At 39.1% G+C, this 19,371-nt stretch overlaps 27 non-coding genes across 27 annotated transcripts; all 27 read right to left on the bottom strand.

The window, feature by feature from the left end:
• Positions 1-31: 31 nt before the first annotated feature.
• On the bottom strand, positions 32-104 carry Trnak-cuu (transfer RNA lysine (anticodon CUU)). Its single transcript has one exon. It is a non-coding gene; the product is annotated as a tRNA-Lys (tRNA).
• A 4,948-nt stretch (positions 105-5,052) lies between these two features.
• On the bottom strand, positions 5,053-5,125 carry Trnak-cuu (transfer RNA lysine (anticodon CUU)). The gene has a single exon. It is a non-coding gene; the product is annotated as a tRNA-Lys (tRNA).
• Positions 5,126-5,569: 444 nt separating this feature from the next.
• On the bottom strand, positions 5,570-5,642 carry Trnak-cuu (transfer RNA lysine (anticodon CUU)). The gene has a single exon. It is a non-coding gene; the product is annotated as a tRNA-Lys (tRNA).
• A 184-nt stretch (positions 5,643-5,826) lies between these two features.
• On the bottom strand, positions 5,827-5,899 carry Trnak-cuu (transfer RNA lysine (anticodon CUU)). The gene has a single exon. It is a non-coding gene; the product is annotated as a tRNA-Lys (tRNA).
• A 185-nt stretch (positions 5,900-6,084) lies between these two features.
• Positions 6,085-6,157, bottom strand: Trnak-cuu (transfer RNA lysine (anticodon CUU)). Its single transcript has one exon. It is a non-coding gene; the product is annotated as a tRNA-Lys (tRNA).
• A 440-nt stretch (positions 6,158-6,597) lies between these two features.
• On the bottom strand, positions 6,598-6,670 carry Trnak-cuu (transfer RNA lysine (anticodon CUU)). Its single transcript has one exon. It is a non-coding gene; the product is annotated as a tRNA-Lys (tRNA).
• Positions 6,671-6,854: 184 nt separating this feature from the next.
• Positions 6,855-6,927, bottom strand: Trnak-cuu (transfer RNA lysine (anticodon CUU)). Its single transcript has one exon. It is a non-coding gene; the product is annotated as a tRNA-Lys (tRNA).
• Positions 6,928-7,111: 184 nt separating this feature from the next.
• On the bottom strand, positions 7,112-7,184 carry Trnak-cuu (transfer RNA lysine (anticodon CUU)). Its single transcript has one exon. It is a non-coding gene; the product is annotated as a tRNA-Lys (tRNA).
• A 185-nt stretch (positions 7,185-7,369) lies between these two features.
• Positions 7,370-7,442, bottom strand: Trnak-cuu (transfer RNA lysine (anticodon CUU)). The gene has a single exon. It is a non-coding gene; the product is annotated as a tRNA-Lys (tRNA).
• A 184-nt stretch (positions 7,443-7,626) lies between these two features.
• Trnak-cuu (transfer RNA lysine (anticodon CUU)) lies at positions 7,627-7,699 on the bottom strand. Its single transcript has one exon. It is a non-coding gene; the product is annotated as a tRNA-Lys (tRNA).
• Positions 7,700-7,882: 183 nt separating this feature from the next.
• Positions 7,883-7,955, bottom strand: Trnak-cuu (transfer RNA lysine (anticodon CUU)). Its single transcript has one exon. It is a non-coding gene; the product is annotated as a tRNA-Lys (tRNA).
• Positions 7,956-8,138: 183 nt separating this feature from the next.
• On the bottom strand, positions 8,139-8,211 carry Trnak-cuu (transfer RNA lysine (anticodon CUU)). The gene has a single exon. It is a non-coding gene; the product is annotated as a tRNA-Lys (tRNA).
• A 4,921-nt stretch (positions 8,212-13,132) lies between these two features.
• Trnak-cuu (transfer RNA lysine (anticodon CUU)) lies at positions 13,133-13,205 on the bottom strand. The gene has a single exon. It is a non-coding gene; the product is annotated as a tRNA-Lys (tRNA).
• A 184-nt stretch (positions 13,206-13,389) lies between these two features.
• Positions 13,390-13,462, bottom strand: Trnak-cuu (transfer RNA lysine (anticodon CUU)). Its single transcript has one exon. It is a non-coding gene; the product is annotated as a tRNA-Lys (tRNA).
• A 184-nt stretch (positions 13,463-13,646) lies between these two features.
• Trnak-cuu (transfer RNA lysine (anticodon CUU)) lies at positions 13,647-13,719 on the bottom strand. Its single transcript has one exon. It is a non-coding gene; the product is annotated as a tRNA-Lys (tRNA).
• Positions 13,720-13,903: 184 nt separating this feature from the next.
• On the bottom strand, positions 13,904-13,976 carry Trnak-cuu (transfer RNA lysine (anticodon CUU)). Its single transcript has one exon. It is a non-coding gene; the product is annotated as a tRNA-Lys (tRNA).
• Positions 13,977-14,159: 183 nt separating this feature from the next.
• Positions 14,160-14,232, bottom strand: Trnak-cuu (transfer RNA lysine (anticodon CUU)). Its single transcript has one exon. It is a non-coding gene; the product is annotated as a tRNA-Lys (tRNA).
• Positions 14,233-14,414: 182 nt separating this feature from the next.
• Positions 14,415-14,487, bottom strand: Trnak-cuu (transfer RNA lysine (anticodon CUU)). Its single transcript has one exon. It is a non-coding gene; the product is annotated as a tRNA-Lys (tRNA).
• A 182-nt stretch (positions 14,488-14,669) lies between these two features.
• Trnak-cuu (transfer RNA lysine (anticodon CUU)) lies at positions 14,670-14,742 on the bottom strand. Its single transcript has one exon. It is a non-coding gene; the product is annotated as a tRNA-Lys (tRNA).
• Positions 14,743-14,926: 184 nt separating this feature from the next.
• Positions 14,927-14,999, bottom strand: Trnak-cuu (transfer RNA lysine (anticodon CUU)). The gene has a single exon. It is a non-coding gene; the product is annotated as a tRNA-Lys (tRNA).
• Positions 15,000-15,185: 186 nt separating this feature from the next.
• Positions 15,186-15,258, bottom strand: Trnak-cuu (transfer RNA lysine (anticodon CUU)). Its single transcript has one exon. It is a non-coding gene; the product is annotated as a tRNA-Lys (tRNA).
• Positions 15,259-15,442: 184 nt separating this feature from the next.
• On the bottom strand, positions 15,443-15,515 carry Trnak-cuu (transfer RNA lysine (anticodon CUU)). The gene has a single exon. It is a non-coding gene; the product is annotated as a tRNA-Lys (tRNA).
• Positions 15,516-15,698: 183 nt separating this feature from the next.
• Trnak-cuu (transfer RNA lysine (anticodon CUU)) lies at positions 15,699-15,771 on the bottom strand. The gene has a single exon. It is a non-coding gene; the product is annotated as a tRNA-Lys (tRNA).
• Positions 15,772-15,954: 183 nt separating this feature from the next.
• On the bottom strand, positions 15,955-16,027 carry Trnak-cuu (transfer RNA lysine (anticodon CUU)). Its single transcript has one exon. It is a non-coding gene; the product is annotated as a tRNA-Lys (tRNA).
• A 694-nt stretch (positions 16,028-16,721) lies between these two features.
• Trnak-cuu (transfer RNA lysine (anticodon CUU)) lies at positions 16,722-16,794 on the bottom strand. The gene has a single exon. It is a non-coding gene; the product is annotated as a tRNA-Lys (tRNA).
• A 1,459-nt stretch (positions 16,795-18,253) lies between these two features.
• On the bottom strand, positions 18,254-18,326 carry Trnak-cuu (transfer RNA lysine (anticodon CUU)). Its single transcript has one exon. It is a non-coding gene; the product is annotated as a tRNA-Lys (tRNA).
• A 950-nt stretch (positions 18,327-19,276) lies between these two features.
• Positions 19,277-19,349, bottom strand: Trnak-cuu (transfer RNA lysine (anticodon CUU)). Its single transcript has one exon. It is a non-coding gene; the product is annotated as a tRNA-Lys (tRNA).
• Between the last annotated feature and the right edge of the window lie 22 nt (positions 19,350-19,371).

Below are 19,371 nucleotides of genomic sequence, written 5' to 3' on the forward strand. Positions count from 1 at the left end.
TTTTTTTTTATAGAAGATTATGAAAACTTCTTGCCCAATTTGGTGCTCGAACCCATGACCCTGGGATTAAGAGTCTCATGCTCTACCGACTGAGCTAGCCGGGCTGTATGATGTCAACTAAGAGACTGTGTTTGCTAATGATCACCCTTTTTCCGAAATTTTTGTTGAATTGTTTTTTCTGTTGAATAAAATATAGAGGAATTGATAAGATTTTTTTTCAATTGCGTTTAAGCACTCCGTCAAACGGATTCGCAAAAGATTGTTTTTTGAATACCTTAAAGACTTTTCGCCCAACGTGGGGCTCGAACCCACGACCCTGGGAGGAAGAATTCCATGCTCTAACGACTGAGTTAGCCGGGCTGTATGATGTTAACTAAGAGACTGTGTTTGCTAATGATCATCTTTTTTCCGAAGTTTTTGGTTGAAATGTTTTTTCTGTTATATAAAATATAGAAAAATTGAAAAGATTTTTTATTTGCCCTGAAGCTGTCCGTCATTTGGATTTGAAAAATATTGTTTTTTTGAAGATTATGAAAAGTTTTTGCCCAATTTGGTGCTCGAACCCATGACCCTGGGATTAAGAGTCTCATGCTCTACGGACTGAGCTAGCCGGGCTGTATGATGTTAACTAAAAGACTGTGACAATCAGGAACGAACGGTTGATTAGCATGTGAAAAGTTTTCAGGCTGCGCAAAGAACACAGTCCCTCCACTTGTAATAGGAACAAAATTATTCGTAGGAACAATCGGAGTTACTGCGGAAAAAACAGTTGTCGAAGGAACGTAGTGCTGTTGAGTTGACATTAAAGGGATAGCAACAGCTGGTCTCCACAAATTACTATAAGGATTGTAGTGGTCACTTGAAAAGTTATAACTACTAACGGGAACACCCATATGTTGTTGTGATGGGGCTACAGGTGCTTGGTAGCCAGCTACTACTGATCCTGCAGTGTGATGACTTAAAGAAACATGATTAACTGCTGTTGATGCAGGAACAAACGGTGTTACACCAGAAGGAACTTCTGCAGATGATGGCGGAGCAAAATAGTTTTCAGAAGTTACCGGGACTACTGAACCTGTGTTTGGATTGCCTAGCACCGGATGAGTGGACAAAAAAGTTTGCTGAGGCAAATTATTAGAAACAGGTTGAATGACCTGCTGTAACCCTACTGGATTGTTAACGGAAACCTGCGATCGGACCAAATTCGACAAATTATGATGTTGTCCGTGAATGTGGTTACTGTAATACAATCCCGGATCACTAGAAGCTGCGGGGCGGTTATTCACGCCTGTAAAACTTGATGAGACCAAGTAATTTGTTGATGCAGGATAAGTTGCCTCAGGAGCTGTTGAACGAACGTGCTGCTCTTGATTGGGAACTACAACAGCATCAGGCTGATTGTGGTCGACAGATTCGACCCAGTGACGCGTACGATCCTTTTCGTCTATTGATAGTTGTGGAGAGATTCGAGTTAAACCACTTTCCTCAGCATTCTCACTGATTTCCGACAACTCATCTTCTAACTCAAGCCCTTTCAACTCAATTTCTGCCAGTTTTTTCCTGTGTTCTTCAGCCAATTCTTCCAACTCTAAACGACTTTGTTGTTCTTTCAGTCTTAATGATACCTTTGCCTGCCTCTCAAGTTCCTCTTGTTGTTTCTTTAAAATCATTAAAACGCGCTTTTTCTCAGAAAGTGTTTTCGACGGAGCGGCGGTATAACTAGATTTCTGAGAGCCCGATTGCTGATGTCGGCTGCTTCGATGCGACAACTTAGAGCGGGTATCTGTTTTATGCGACCGGGGTTTTTCACTTTTTTCAGAATGATGAGAAACTTTTGAGCTGCTATCAATTTTGTCCGGCTCTGTTACTGTCTCAAAACTTGTTTTATATGTGATAGCTTCCTGCAAAACTTTATCGTTGCTTTGAGTCAACTTATGAAGCCACATATCCTGTGCCGGTATCAATTCGTCGGGATTGGCACTTTTTGCAGCCATATCAATCAACTCAGTATTTATCTCGACCGCTTGCTCTATTTAGTTCCTACATTTTTCAATATAAGTATCAATTTTTGAGCAACGACTCTGACTCTCTATGTATTCTAAAATTATCTCGTGGCATTTATAAAGTTCGTTTTCGAGAGTGCTACGTTTCTCAAACAACTTCTTAATTTTCTTCTGAAACTTAACTTCCATGCTTAATAATTTCAGAAATAAACGACTCTCAGAACATACTGTATTTTCACTCAAGTAAATCCACAAACTTTTACCTGGCGTTAAAGTTAAAGCTTAAACTGGGCTTTGTGAAACAAGTCTCTTTCACGCGCTTTTGGGACGGTGCGGATAGTATACGGAGCGCGTGATCCAAGGAACTAGCTCCTAGAATGAATACCATACACTCAAGAGACCTATGCGTCGGCTACGTTACGCTAAAGTACCAATGGGGTGGGGAAATTAAGTAGGTAGGTTGAACTCCAACAACGCACACGGAGTAAACCTGAGGATGAAAGAATTCAACTTAACTCACTTAATATCACCGTACCTGACCACTTAACATTAGTGTCGCGCAACGAAGTCAATAATCGGACGGGCTGAAACGGCTTATATTTACTTGAAGCGTACTGGCTTTCAGTTTCACCAATGTGGGTGGGGGATCAGGCAAATTGGTTAAGTTCCAACAACACACGCGGAAAAAACCTGAGGATGAAAAAACTCAACTTAATTTGCCTGATATTTCGCTACCAGACCACTTACCATAAGGTTGGTGTCATGTTACAGCACAGTTTCGCAGAATTATGGGGACGTTTTGAGGAATTTTTGGCGATTTTTTACTTTTTTCCCAAAATTTTTCAGAAAACTTTGGTCAGCAGGTTCGAGTCGTAAACCAATCCAAAAAACTAGTCTAGTACCCCTTGTCTATGATCCGATTTTTTGGATTTTCAATCCGCTCACAATTACCCAAAAATTTGTGTTATCGGGAAAATTACCACTTGTAGCTTGCTTTGAGTTGGGATACACAATAAGACACCGTATGTAATTTTATTGCACAAAAAAGTTTATAAAAACTAGATGAGTCTTACAGTTTTTTGACGATTTTTTGGAGATTGGGCGGTCACCGGTTTTCGGATTATCAAACCATCGGCCAGACGCAGAGAAATTGTTCCATGATTGCTTCTATCACTTCCACAAAACGTCTGTAGCTGGCTTGCGCTTGACAACTCAATCGACACCTGAATTTCTCGGTAGGCCTCTCTGAATTTCCTTTGTCAGTTCTTGATAAATAAGAAATATGTCGCGTCCGCTTTTCTGCTTTTTTCAGCTCCTCGCTGGGACTGATTGAATCTCGATTTAACAGCCTATATAATCGGCGTTAGCTTAGGCCACTCGGCCAACTGGTACTCTGACGACTTTCGGCCAACTGGTACTCTGACGACTTTCGGCCAACTGGTACTCTGACGACTTTCGGCCAACTGGTACTCTGACGACTTTCGGCCAACTGGTACTCTGACGACTTTCGGCCAACTGGTACTCTGACGACTTTCGGCCAACTGGTACTCTGACGACTTTCGGCCAACTGGTACTCTGACGACTTTCGGCCAACTGGTACTCTGACGACTTTCGGCCAACTGGTACTCTGACGGAAGGATACACTCGGGTTCGCCAAAAACAGTGGTCCCTTGTTGTGTTGCAATGGTAAACTCGAGTCCCTCGTGCTACAGAATCGGGTCCCTTGTGCTACAGAATCAGGTCCCTTGTGCTACAGAATCGGGTCCCTTGTGGGGCGCCAAAATGTGCGCTCAATCTCCACGGATTGTAAAAATATCGAATTTCAAACAATTTAATTCGAGCATTTTATCGGCAAAATAACTCGGTAACAATGAGTTTTCATAACAAAACTTTTTTATTGTTATCGGTAACATCGGCCACAATAAACTGCATAACTCAAAGCAAGCTGCAAAAATGGCCAGTATTTGTCCTTGAGACAAATTGCTCTTTTTAAAGGTCAGCCTTAACCAAGGCTGAACCAAATTAGAGCGAAAAGACGGTTAAAATGGGTTTTGGGGGGACCGAACCTGGTTACGGAGCATCCCATCAAGTTCGGTGCACATACGAGTTCTAGAAAGGAAATGACCTAGGCGGGATTCGAACCGGCGCCGAAACCGCCGGGACGCACCATGTATACGCTCGGCTACTGTCCCTATATGCATTTATATTTTGGTTCAGTTTTATGCATTTATACTCTCGCACATTTACATTTGCGCTGCAACAAATACCATAAAGACTTTTCGCCCACCGTGGGGCTCGAACCCACGACCCTGGGAGGAACAATTCCATGCTCTAACGGTTGAGCTAGCCGGGCTGTATGATGATAACCAAGAGACTGTGTTTGGTAATGATCATCCTTTTTCCGAAATTTTCGATTGAACTGTTTTTTTTTGTTATATAAAACATAGAAGAATTGAAAAGGTGTTTTTAATTTGCTTTTAAGCTCTCCGTCAATTGGATTTGCAAAAAATTGTTTTTTGAACCTAAAAAATTTTCGCCCAACGTGGGGCTCGACCCCACGACCCTGGGAGGAAGAATTCCATGCTCTAACGACTGAGCTAGCAGGGCTGTATGATGTCAACTAAGAGACTGTGTTTGCTAATGATCATCCTTTTTCCGAAGTTTTTGGTTGAAATGTTTTTTCTGTTATATAAAGTATAGAAAAATTGAAAAGATTTTTTATTTGCCCTGAAGCTGTCCGTCATTTGGATTTGAAAAATATTGTTTTTTTTTTGAAGATTATGAAAACTTTTCGCCTAATTTGGTGCTCGAACCAATGAGCCTGGGATTAAGAGTCTCATGCTCTACCGACTGAGCTAGCGGGGCTGTATGATGTTAACTAAGAGACTATGTTTGCTAATGATCACCCTTTTTCCGAAATTTTTGTTGAATTGTTTTTTCTGTTGAATAAAATATAGAGGAATTGATAAAGTTTTTTTTTCAATTGCGTTTAAGCACTCCGTCAAATGGATTCGCAAAAGATTGTTTTTTGAATACCATAAAGACTTTTCGCCCAACGTGGGGCTCGAACCCACGACCCTGGGAGGAAGAATTCCATGCTCTAACGACTGAGCTAGCCGGGCTGTATGATGTTAACTAAGAGACTGTGTTTGGTAATGATCATCCTTTTTCCGAAGTTTTTGGTTGAAATGTTTTTTCTGTTATATAAAATATAGAAAAATTGAAAAGATTTTTTATTTTCCCTGAAGCTGTCCGTCATTTGGATTTGAAAAATATTGTTTTTTTTTTTTGAAGATTATGAAAACTTTTCGCCTAATTTGGTGCTCGAACCAATGAGCCTGGGATTAAGAGTCTCATGCTCTACCGACTGAGCTAGCGGGGCTGTATGATGTTAACTAAGAGACTATGTTTGCTAATGATCACCCTTTTTCCGAAATTTTTGTTGAATTGTTTTTTCTGTTGAATAAAATATAGAGGAATTGATAAAGTTTTTTTTTCAATTGCGTTTAAGCACTCCGTCAAATGGATTCGCAAAAGATTGTTTTTTGAATACCATAAAGACTTTTCGCCCAACGTGGGGCTCGAACCCACGACCCTGGGAGGAAGAATTCCATGCTCTAACAACTGAGCTAGCCGGGCTGTATGATGTTAACTAAGAGACTGTGTTTGGTAATGATCATCCTTTTTCCGAAGTTTTTGGTTGAAATGTTTTTTCTGTTATATAAAATATAGAAAAATTGAAAAGATTTTTTATTTTCCCTGAAGCTGTCCGTCATTTGGATTTGAAAAATATTATTTTTTTTAGAAGATTATGAAAACTTTTTGCCCAATTTGGTGCTCGAACCCATGACCCTGGGATTAAGAGTCTCATGCTCTACCGACTGAGCTAGCCGGGCTGTATGATGTCAACTAAGAGACTGTGTTTGCTAATGATCACCCTTTTTTCCGAAATTTTTGTTGAATTGTTTTTTCTGTTGAATAAAATGTAGAGGAATTGATAAGGTTTTTTTTTCAATTGCGTTTAAGCACTCCGTCAAATGGATTCGCAAAAGATTGTTTTTTGAATACCATAAAGACTTTTCGCCCAACGTGGGGCTCGAACCCACGACCCTGGGATTAAGAGTCCCATGCTCTACCGACTGAGCTAGCCGGGCTGTATGATGTTAACTAAGAGACTGTGTTTGGTAATGATCATCCTTTTTCCGAAGTTTTTGGTTGAAATGTTTTTTCTGTAATATAAAATATAGAAAAATTGAAAATATTTTTTATTTGCCCTGAAGCTGTCCGTCATTTGGATTTGAAAAATATTGTTTTTTTAGAAGATTATGAAAACTTCTTGCCCAATTTGGTGCTCGAACCCATGACCCTGGGATTAAGAGTCTCATGCTCTACCGTCTGAGATAGCCGGGCTGTATGATGTCAACTAAGAGACTGTGTTTGCTAATGATCACCCTTTTTCCGAAATTTTTGTTGAATTGTTTTTTCTGTTGAATAAAATATAGAGGAATTGATAAGGTTTTTTTTTTAATTGCGTTTAAGCACTCCGTCAAATGGATTCGCAAAAGATTGTTTTTTGAATACCATAAAGACTTTTCGCCCAACGTGGGGCTCGAACCCACGACCCTTGGATTAAGAGTCCCATGCTCTACCGACTGAGCTAGCCGGGCTGTATGATGATAACTAACAGACTATGTTTGCTAATGATCATCCTTTTTCCGAAGTTTTTAGTTGAAATGTTTTTTCTGTTATATAAAATATAGAAAAATTGAAAAGATTTTTTTTTATTTGTCCTGAAGCTGTCCGTCGTTTGGATTTGAAAAATATTGTTTTTTGAACATTATAAAAAATTTTCGCCCAACGTGGGGCTCGAACCCACGACCCTGGGAGGAAGAATTCCATGCTCTAACGACTGAGCTAGCCGGGCTGTATGATGTTAACTAAGAGACTGTGTTTGGTAATGATCATCCTTTTTCCGAAGTTTTTGGTTGAAATGTTTTTTCTGTTATATAAAATATAGAAAAATTGAAAAGATTTTTTATTTTCCCTGAAGCTGTCCGTCATTTGGATTTGAAAAATATTATTTTTTTTAGAAGATTATGAAAACTTTTTGCCCAATTTGGTGCTCGAACCCATGACCCTGGGATTAAGAGTCTCATGCTCTACCGACTGAGCTAGCCGGGCTGTATGATGTCAACTAAGAGACTGTGTTTGCTAATGATCACCCTTTTTTCCGAAATTTTTGTTGAATTGTTTTTTCTGTTGAATAAAATGTAGAGGAATTGATAAGGTTTTTTTTTCAATTGCGTTTAAGCACTCCGTCAAATGGATTCGCAAAAGATTGTTTTTTGAATACCATAAATACTTTTCGCCCAACGTGGGGCTCGAACCCACGACCCTGGGATTAAGAGTCCCATGCTCTACCGACTGAGCTAGCCGGGCTGTATGATGTTAACTAAGAGACTGTGTTTGGTAATGATCATCCTTTTTCCGAAGTTTTTGGTTGAAATGTTTTTTCTGTTATATAAAATATAGAAAAATTGAAAATATTTTTTATTTGCCCTGAAGCTGTCCGTCATTTGGATTTGAAAAATATTGTTTTTTTTAGAAGATTATGAAAACTTCTTGCCCAATTTGGTGCTCGAACCCATGACCCTGGGATTAAGAGTCTCATGCTCTACCGACTGAGCTAGCCGGGCTGTATGATGTCAACTAAGAGACTGTGTTTGCTAATGATCACCCTTTTTCCGAAATTTTTGTTGAATTGTTTTTTCTGTTGAATAAAATATAGAGGAATTGATAAGGTTTTTTTTCAATTGCGTTTAAGCACTCCGTCAAATGGATTCGCAAAAGATTATTTTTTGAATACCATAAAGACTTTTCGCCCAACGTGGGGCTCGAACCCACGACCCTTGGATTAAGAGTCCCATGCTCTACCGACTGAGCTAGCCGGGCTGTATGATGATAACTAACAGACTATGTTTGCTAATGATCATCCTTTTTCCGAAGTTTTTAGTTGAAATGTTTTTTCTGTTATATAAAATATAGAAAAATTGAAAATATTTTTTATTTGCCCTGAAGCTGTCCGTCATTTGGATTTGAAAAATATTTTTTTTATAGAAGATTATGAAAACTTCTTGCCCAATTTGGTGCTCGAACCCATGACCCTGGGATTAAGAGTCTCATGCTCTACCGACTGAGCTAGCCGGGCTGTATGATGTCAACTAAGAGACTGTGTTTGCTAATGATCACCCTTTTTCCGAAATTTTTGTTGAATTGTTTTTTCTGTTGAATAAAATATAGAGGAATTGATAAGATTTTTTTTCAATTGCGTTTAAGCACTCCGTCAAACGGATTCGCAAAAGATTGTTTTTTGAATACCTTAAAGACTTTTCGCCCAACGTGGGGCTCGAACCCACGACCCTGGGAGGAAGAATTCCATGCTCTAACGACTGAGTTAGCCGGGCTGTATGATGTTAACTAAGAGACTGTGTTTGCTAATGATCATCTTTTTTCCGAAGTTTTTGGTTGAAATGTTTTTTCTGTTATATAAAATATAGAAAAATTGAAAAGATTTTTTATTTGCCCTGAAGCTGTCCGTCATTTGGATTTGAAAAATATTGTTTTTTTGAAGATTATGAAAAGTTTTTGCCCAATTTGGTGCTCGAACCCATGACCCTGGGATTAAGAGTCTCATGCTCTACGGACTGAGCTAGCCGGGCTGTATGATGTTAACTAAAAGACTGTGACAATCAGGAACGAACGGTTGATTAGCATGTGAAAAGTTTTCAGGCTGCGCAAAGAACACAGTCCCTCCACTTGTAATAGGAACAAAATTATTCGTAGGAACAATCGGAGTTACTGCGGAAAAAACAGTTGTCGAAGGAACGTAGTGCTGTTGAGTTGACATTAAAGGGGTAGCAACAGCTGGTCTCCACAAATTACTATAAGGATTGTAGTGGTCACTTGAAAAGTTATAACTACTAACGGGAACACCCATATGCTGTTGTGATGGGGCTACAGGTGCTTGGTAGCCAGCTACTACTGATCCTGCAGTGTGATGACTTAAAGAAACATGATTAACTGCTGTTGATGCAGGAACAAACGGTGTTACACCAGAAGGAACTTCTGCAGATGATGGCGGAGCAAAATAGTTTTCAGAAGTTACCGGGACTACTGAACCTGTGTTTGGATTGCCTAGCACCGGATGAGTGGACAAAAAAGTTTGCTGAGGCAAATTATTAGAAACAGGTTGAATGACCTGCTGTAACCCTACTGGATTGTTAACGGAAACCTGCGATCGGACCAAATTCAACAAATTATGATGTTGTCCGTGAATGTGGTTACTGTAATACAATCCCGGATCACTAGAAGCTGCGGGGCGGTTATTCACGCCTGTAAAACTTGATGAGACCAAGTAATTTGTTGATGCAGGATAAGTTGCCTCAGGAGCTGTTGAACGAACGTGCTGCTCTTGATTGGGAACTACAACAGCATCAGGCTGATTGTGGTCGACAGATTCGACCCAGTGACGCGTACGATCCTTTTCGTCTATTGATAGTTGTGGAGAGATTCGAGTTAAACCACTTTCCTCAGCATTCTCACTGATTTCTGACAACTCATCTTCTAACTCAAGCCCTTTCAACTCAATTTCTGCCAGTTTTTTCCTGTGTTCTTCAGCCAATTCTTCCAACTCTAAACGACTTTGTTGTTCTTTCAGTCTTAATGATACCTTTGCCTGCCTCTCAAGTTCCTCTTGTTGTTTCTTTAAAATCATTAAAACGCGCTTTTTCTCAGAAAGTGTTTTCGACGGAGCGGCGGTATAACTAGATTTCTGAGAGCCCGATTGCTGATGTCGGCTGCTTCGATGCGACAACTTAGAGCGGGTATCTGTTTTATGCGACCGGGGTTTTTCACTTTTTTCAGAATGATGAGAAATTTTTGAGCTGCTATCAATTTTGTCCGGCTCTGTTACTGTCTCAAAACTTGTTTTATATGTGATAGCTTTCTGCAAAACTTTATCGTTGCTTTGAGTCAACTTATGAAGCCACATATCCTGTGCCGGTATCAATTCGTCGGGATTGGCACTTTTTGCAGCCATATCAATCAACTCAGTATTTATCTCGACCGCTTGCTCTATATAGTTCCTACACTTTTCAATATAAGTATCAATTTTTGAGCAACGACTCTGACTCTCTATGTATTCTAAAATTATCTCGTGGCATTTATAAAGTTCGTTTTCGAGAGTGCTACGTTTCTCAAACAACTTCTTAATTTTCTTCTGAAACTTAACTTCCATGCTTAATAATTTCAGAAATAAACGACTCTCAGAACATACTGTATTTTCACTCAAGTAAATCCACAAACTTTTACCTGGCGTTAAAGTTAAAGCTTAAACTGGGCTTTGTGAAACAAGTCTCTTTCACGCGCTTTTGGGACGGTGCGGATAGTATACGGAGCGCGTGATCCAAGGAACTAGCTCCTAGAATGAATACCATACACTCAAGAGACCTATGCGTCGGCTACGTTACGCTAAAGTACCAATGGGGTGGGGAAATTAAGTAGGTAGGTTGAACTCCAACAACGCACACGGAGTAAACCTGAGGATGAAAGAATTCAACTTAACTCACTTAATATCACCGTACCTGACCACTTAACATTAGTGTCGCGCAACGAAGTCAATAATCGGACGGGCTGAAACGGCTTATATTTACTTGAAGCGTACTGGCTTTCAGTTTCACCAATGTGGGTGGGGGATCAGGCAAATTGGTTAAGTTCCAACAACACACGCGGAAAAAACCTGAATATGAAAAAACTCAACTTAATTTGCCTGATATTTCGCTACCAGACCACTTACCATAAGGTTGGTGTCATGTTACAGCACAGTTTCGCAGAATTATGGGGACGTTTTGAGGAATTTTTGGCGATTTTTTACTTTTTTCCCAAAATTTTTCGGAAAACTTTGGTCAGCAGGTTCGAGTCGTAAACCAATCCAAAAAACTAGTCTAGTAACCCTTGTCTATGATCCGATTTTTTGGATTTTCAATCCGCTCACAATTACCCAAAAATTTGTGTTATCGGGAAAATTACCACTTGTAGCTTGCTTTGAGTTGGGATACACAATAAGACACCGTATGTAATTTTATTGCACAAAAAAGTTTATAAAAACTAGATGAGTCTTACAGTTTTTTGACGATTTTTTGGAGATTGGGCGGTCACCGGTTTTCGGATTATCAAACCATCGGCCAGACGCAGAGAAATTGTTCCATGATTGCTTCTATCACTTACACAAAACGTCTGTAGCTGGCTTGCGCTTGACAACTCAATCGACACCTGAATTTCTCGGTAGGCCTCTCTGAATTTCCTTTGTCAGTTTTTGATAAATAAGAAATATGTCGCGTCCGCTTTTCTGCTTTTTTCAGCTCCTCGCTGGGACTGATTGAATCTCGATTTAACAGCCTATATAATCGGCGTTAGCTTAGGCCACTCGGCCAACTGGTACTCTGACGACTTTCGGCCAACTGGTACTCTGACGACTTTCGGCCAACTGGTACTCTGACGACTTTCGGCCAACTGGTACTCTGACGACTTTCGGCCAACTGGTACTCTGACGACTTTCGGCCAACTGGTACTCTGACGACTTTCGGCCAACTGGTACTCTGACGACTTTCGGCCAACTGGTACTCTGACGACTTTCGGCCAACTGGTACTCTGACGGAAGGATACACTCGGGTCCGCCAAAAACAGTGGTCCCTTGTTGTGTTGCAATGGTAAACTCGAGTCCCTTGTGCTACAGAATCGGGTCCCTTGTGCTACAGAATCAGGTCCCTTGTGCTACAGAATCGGGTCCCTTGTGGGGCGCCAAAATGTGCGCTCAATCTCCACGGATTGTAAAAATATCGAATTTCAAACAATTTAATTCGAGCATTTTATCGGCAAAATAACTCGGTAACAATGAGATTTCATAACAAAACTTTTTTATTGTTATCGGTAACATCGGCCACAATAAACTGCATAACTCAAAGCAAGCTGCAAAAATGGCCAGTATTTGTCCTTGAGACAAATTGCTCTTTTTAAAGGTCAGCCTTAACCAAGGCTGAACCAAATTAGAGCGAAAAGACGGTTAAAATGGGTTTTGGGGGGAACGAACCTGGTTACGGAGCATCCCATCAAGTTCGGTGCACATACGAGTTCTAGAAAGGAAATGACCTAGGCGAGATTCGAACCGGCGCCGAAACCGCCGGGACGCACCATGTATACGCTCGGCTACTGTCCCTATATGCATTTATATTTTGGTTCAGTTTTATGCATTTATACTCTCGCACATTTACATTTGCGCTGCAACAAATACCATAAAGACTTTTCGCCCACCGTGGGGCTCGAACCCACGACCCTGGGAGGAACACTTCCATGCTCTAACGGTTGAGCTAGCCGGGCTGTATGATGATAACCAAGAGACTGTGTTTGGTAATGATCATCCTTTTTCCGAAATTTTCGATTGAACTGTTTTTTTTGTTATATAAAACATAGAAGAATTGAAAAGGTGTTTTTAATTTGCTTTTAAGCTCTCCGTCAATTGGATTTGCAAAATATTGTTTTTTGAACATAAAAAATTTTCGCCCAACGTGGGGCTCGACCCCACGACCCTGGGAGGAAGAATTCCATGCTCTAACGACTGAGCTAGCAGGGCTGTATGATGTCAACTAAGAGACTGTGTTTGCTAATGATCATCCTTTTTCCGAAGTTTTTGGTTGAAATGTTTTTTCTGTTATATAAAGTATAGAAAAATTGAAAAGATTTTTTATTTGCCCTGAAGCTGTCCGTCATTTGGATTTGGAAAATATTGTTTTTTTTTTGAAGATTATGAAAACTTTTCGCCTAATTTGGTGCTCGAACCAATGAGCCTGGGATTAAGAGTCTCATGCTGTACCGACTGAGCTAGCGGGGCTGTATGATGTTAACTAAGAGACTATGTTTGCTAATGATCACCCTTTTTCCGAAATTTTTGTTGAATTGTTTTTTCTGTTGAATAAAATATAGAGGAATTGATAAAGTTTTTTTTTCAATTGCGTTTAAGCACTCCGTCAAATGGATTCGCAAAAGATTGTTTTTTGAATACCATAAAGACTTTTCGCCCAACGTGGGGCTCGAACCCACGACCCTGGGAGGAAGAATTCCATGCTCTAACGACTGAGCTAGCCGGGCTGTATGATGTTAACTAAGAGACTGTGTTTGGTAATGATCATCCTTTTTCCGAAGTTTTTGGTTGAAGTGTTTTTTCTGTTATATAAAATATAGAAAAATTGAAAAGATTTTTTATTTTCCCTGAAGCTGTCCGTCATTTGGATTTGAAAAATATTATTTTTTTTAGAAGATTATGAAAACTTTTTGCCCAATTTGGTGCTCGAACCCATGACCCTGGGATTAAGAGTCTCATGCTCTACCGACTGAGCTAGCCGGGCTGTATGATGTCAACTAAGAGACTGTGTTTGCTAATGATCACCCTTTTTTCCGAAATTTTTGTTGAATTGTTTTTTCTGTTGAATAAAATGTAGAGGAATTGATAAGGTTTTTTTTCAATTGCGTTTAAGCTTTCCGTCAAATGGATTCGCAAAAGATTGTTTTTTGAATACCATAAAGACTTTTCGCCCAACGTGGGGCTCGAACCCACGACCCTGGGATTAAGAGTCCCATGCTCTACCGACTGAGCTAGCCGGGCTGTATGATGTTAACTAAGAGACTGTGTTTGGTAATGATCATCCTTTTTCCGAAGTTTTTGGTTGAAATGTTTTTTCTGTTATATAAAATATAGAAAAATTGAAAATATTTTTTATTTGCCCTGAAGCTGTCCGTCATTTGGATTTGAAAAATATTGTTTTTTTTAGAAGATTATGAAAACTTCTTGCCCAATTTGGTGCTCGAACCCATGACCCTGGGATTAAGAGTCTCATGCTCTACCGACTGAGCTAGCCGGGCTGTATGATGTCAACTAAGAGACTGTGTTTGCTAATGATCACCCTTTTTCCGAAATTTTTGTTGAATTGTTTTTTCTGTTGAATAAAATATAGAGGAATTGATAAGGTTTTTTTTCAATTGCGTTTAAGCACTCCGTCAAATGGATTCGCAAAAGATTGTTTTTTGAATACCATTAAGACTTTTCGCCCAACGTGGGGCTCGAACCCACGACCCTTGGATTAAGAGTCCCATGCTCTACCGACTGAGCTAGCCGGGCTGTATGATGATAACTAACAGACTATGTTTGCTAATGATCATCCTTTTTCCGAAGTTTTTAGTTGAAATGTTTTTTCTGTTATATAAAATATAGAAAAATTGAAAATATTTTTTATTTGCCCTGAAGCTGTCCGTCATTTGGATTTGAAAAATATTTTTTTTTAGAAGATTATGAAAACTTCTTGCCCAATTTGGTGCTCGAACCCATGACCCTGGGATTAAGAGTCTCATGCTCTACCGACTGAGCTAGCCGGGCTGTATGATGTCAACTAAGAGACTGTGTTTGCTAATGATCACCCTTTTTCCGAAATTTTTGTTGAATTGTTTTTTCTGTTGAATAAAATATAGAGGAATTGATAAGATTTTTTTCAATCGCTTTTAAGCACTCCGTCAAACGGATTCGCAAAAGATTGTTTTTTGAATACCTTAAAGACTTTTCGCCCAACGTGGGGCTCGAACCCACGACCCTGGGAGGAAGAATTCCATGCTCTAACGACTGAGCTAGCCGGGCTGTATGATGTTAACTAAGAGACTGTGTTTGGTAATGATCATCCTTTTTCCGAAGTTTTTGGTTGAAATGTTTTTTCTGTTATATAAAATATAGAAAAATTGAAAAGATTTTTTATTTTCCCTGAAGCTGTCCGTCATTTGGATTTGAAAAATATTATTTATTTTAGAAGATTATGAAAACTTTTTGCCCAATTTGGTGCTCGAACCCATGACCCTGGGATTAAGAGTCTCATGCTCTACCGACTGAGCTAGCCGGGCTGTATGATGTCAACTAAGAGACTGTGTTTGCTAATGATCACCCTTTTTTCCGAAATTTTTGTTGAATTGTTTTTTCTGTTGAATAAAATGTAGAGGAATTGATAAGGTTTTTTTTTTCAATTGCGTTTAAGCACTCCGTCAAATGGATTCGCAAAAGATTGTTTTTTGAATACCATAAAGACTTTTCGCCCAACGTGGGGCTCGAACCCACGACCCTGGGATTAAGAGTCCCATGCTCTACCGACTGAGCTAGCCGGGCTGTATGATGTTAACTAAGAGACTGTGTTTGGTAATGATCATCCTTTTTCCGAAGTTTTTGGTTGAAATGTTTTTTCTGTTATATAAAATATAGAAAAATTGAAAATATTTTTTATTTGCCCTGAAGCTGTCCGTCATTTGGATTTGAAAAATATTGTTTTTTTTAGAAGATTATGAAAACTTCTTGCCCAATTTGGTGCTCGAACCCATGACCCTGGGATTAAGAGTCTCATGCTCTACCGACTGAGCTAGCCGGGCTGTATGATGTCAACTAAGAGACTGTGTTTGCTAATGATCACCCTTTTTCCGAAATTTTTGTTGAATTGTTTTTTCTGTTGAATAAAATATAGAGGAATTGATAAGGTTTTTTTTCAATTGCGTTTAAGCACTCCGTCAAATGGATTCGCAAAAGATTGTTTTTTGAATACCATTAAGACTTTTCGCCCAACGTGGGGCTCGAACCCACGACCCTTGGATTAAGAGTCCCATGCTCTACCGACTGAGCTAGCCGGGCTGTATGATGATAACTAACAGACTATGTTTGCTAATGATCATCCTTTTTCCGAAGTTTTTAGTTGAAATGTTTTTTCTGTTATATAAAATATAGAAAAATTGAAAATATTTTTTATTTGCCCTGAAGCTGTCCGTCATTTGGATTTGAAAAATATTTTTTTTATAGAAGATTATGAAAACTTCTTGCCCAATTTGGTGCTCGAACCCATGACCCTGGGATTAAGAGTCTCATGCTCTACCGACTGAGCTAGCCGGGCTGTATGATGTCAACTAAGAGACTGTGTTTGCTAATGATCACCCTTTTTCCGAAATTTTTGTTGAATTGTTTTTTCTGTTGAATAAAATATAGAGGAATTGATAAGATTTTTTTTCAATCGCTTTTAAGCACTCCGTCAAACGGATTCGCAAAAGATTGTTTTTTGAATACCTTAGAGACTTTTCGCCCAACGTGGGGCTCGAACCCACGACCCTGGGAGGAAGAATTCCATGCTCTAACGACTGAGTTAGCCGGGCTGTATGATGTTAACTAAGAGACTGTGTTTGCTAATGATCATCTTTTTTCCGAAGTTTTTGGTTGAAATGTTTTTTCTGTTATATAAAATATAGAAAAATTGAAAAGATTTTTTATTTGCCTTGAAGCTGTCCGTCATTTGGATTTGAAAAATATTGTTTTTTTTGAAGATTATGAAAAGTTTTTGCCCAATTTGGTGCTCGAACCCATGACCCTGGGATTAAGAGTCTCATGCTCTACGGACTGAGCTAGCCGGGCTGTATGATGTTAGCTAAAAGACTGTGTTTGCTAATGATCGCCTTTTTTCCGAAATTTTTGTTGAATTGTTTTTTCTGTTGAATAAAATATAGAGGAATTGTTAAGGTTTTTTTCAATTGCGTTGAAGCACTCCGTCAAATGGATTCGCAAAAGATTGTTTTTTGAATACCATAAAGACTTTTCTCCCAACGTGGGGCTCGAACCCACGACCCTGGGATTAAGAGTCCCATGCTCTACCGACTGAGCTAGCCGGGCTGTATGATGATAACTAAGAGACTGTGTTTGCTAATGATCATCCTTTTTCCGAAGTTTTTGGTTGAAATGTTTTTTCTGTTATATAAAATATAGAAAAATTGAAAAGATTTTTTATTTGCCCTGAAGCTGTCCGTCATTTGGATTTGAAAAATATATTTTTTTTTGAAAATTATGAAAACTTTTCGCCCAATTTGGTGCTCGAACCCATGACCCTGGGAGGAAGATTTCCATGCTCTAACGACTGAGCTAGCCGGGCTGTATGATGTTAACTAAGAGACTGTGTTTGCTAATGATCATCCTTTTTCCGAAGTTTGTGGTTGAAATGTTTTTTCTGTTATATAAAATATAGAAAAATTGAAAAGATTTTTTGTTTGCCCTGAAGCTGTCCGTCATTTGGATTTGAAAAATATTTTTTTTGAAGATTATGAAATTTTTTCGCCCAATTAAGTGCTCGAACCCATGACCCTGGGATTAAGAGTCTCATGCTCTACCGACTGAGCTAGCCGGGCTGTATGATGTCAACTAAGAGACTGTGTTTGCTAATGATCACCCTTTTTCCGAAATTTTTGTTGAATTGTTTTTTTCTGTTGAATAAAATATAGAGGAATTGATAAGGTTTTTTTTCAATTGCGTTTAAGCACTCCGTCAAATGGATTCGCAAAAGATTGTTTTTTGAATACCATAAAGACTTTTCGCCCAACGTGGGGCTCGAACCCACGACCCTGGGAGGAAGAATTCCATGCTCTAACGACTGAGTTAGCCGGGCTGTATGATGTTAACTAAGAGACTGTGTTTGCTAATGATCACCCTTTTTCCGAAATTTTTGTTGAATTGTTTTTTCTGTTGAATAAAATATAGAGGAATTGATAAGATTTTTTTTCAATCGCTTTTAAGCACTCCGTCAAACGGATTCGCAAAAGATTGTTTTTTGAATACCTTAAAGACTTTTCGCCCAACGTGGGGCTCGAACCCACGACCCTGGGAGGAAGAATTCCATGCTCTAACGACTGAGTTAGCCGGGCTGTATGATGTTAACTAAGAGACTGTGTTTGCTAATGATCATCTTTTTTCCGAAGTTTTTGGTTGAAATGTTTTTTCTGTTATATAAAATATAGAAAAATTGAAAAGATTTTTTATTTGCCCTGAAGCTGTCCGTCATTTGGATTTGAAAAATATTGTTTTTTTGAAGATTATGAAAAGTTTTTGCCCAATTTGGTGCTCGAACCCATGACCCTGGGATTAAGAGTCTCATGCTCTACGGACTGAGCTAGCCGGGCTGTATGATGTTAACTAAAAGACTGTGTTTGCTAATGATCGCCTTTTTTCCGAAATTTTTGTTGAATTGTTTTTTCTGTTGAATAAAATATAGAGGAATTGTTAAGGTTTTTTTCAATTGCGTTGAAGCACTCCGTCAAATGGATTCGCAAAAGATTGTTTTTTGAATACCATAAAGACTTTTCTCCCAACGTGGGGCTCGAACCCACGACCCTGGGATTAAGAGTCCCATGCTCTACCGACTGAGCTAGCCGGGCTGTATGATGATAACTAAGAGACTGTGTTTGCTAATGATCATCCTTTTTCCGAAGTTTTTGGTTGAATTGTTTTTTCTGTTGAATAAAATATAGAGGAATTGATAAGGTTTTTTTTCAATTGCGTTTAAGCACTCCGTCAAATGGATTCGCAAAAGATTGTTTTTTGAATACCATAAAGACTTTTCGCCCAACGTGGGGCTCGAACCCACGACCCTGGGAGGAAGAATTCCTTGCTCTAACGACTGAGTTAGCCGGGCTGTATGATGTTAACTAAGAGACTGTGTTTGCTAATGATCACCCTTTTTCCGAAATTTTTGTTGAATTGTTTTTTCTGTTGAATAAAATATAGAGGAATTGATAAGATTTTTTTTCAATCGCTTTTAAGCACTCCGTCAAACGGATTCGCAAAAGATTGTTTTTTGAATACCTTAAAGACTTTTCGCCCAACGTGGGGCTCGAACCCACGACCCTGGGAGGAAGAATTCCATGCTCTAACGACTGAGATAGCCGGGCTGTATGATGTTAACTAAGAGACTGTGTTTGCTAATGATCATCTTTTTTCCGAAGTTTTTGGTTGAAATGTTTTTTCTGTTATATAAAATATAGAAAAATTGAAAAGATTTTTTATTTGCCCTGAAGCTGTCCGTCATTTGGATTTGAAAAATATTGTTTTTTTGAAGATTATGAAAAGTTTTTGCCCAATTTGGTGCTCGAACCCATGACCCTGGGATTAAGAGTCTCATGCTCTACGGACTGAGCTAGCCGGGCTGTATGATGTTAACTAAAAGACTGTGTTTGCTAATGATCGCCTTTTTTCCGAAATTTTTGTTGAATTGTTTTTTCTGTTGAATAAAATATAGAGGAATTGTTAAGGTTTTTTTCAATTGCGTTGAAGCACTCCGTCAAATGGATTCGCAAAAGATTGTTTTTTGAATACCATAAAGACTTTTCTCCCAACGTGGGGCTCGAACCCACGACCCTGGGATTAAGAGTCCCATACTCTACCGACTGAGCTAGCCGGGCTGTATGATGATAACTAAGAGAC

The sequence above is a fragment of the Symsagittifera roscoffensis genome, chromosome 3 (genome assembly GCF_963678635.1).
Source record: "Symsagittifera roscoffensis chromosome 3, txSymRosc1.1, whole genome shotgun sequence".
NCBI lineage: Eukaryota > Metazoa > Xenacoelomorpha > Acoela > Convolutidae > Symsagittifera > Symsagittifera roscoffensis.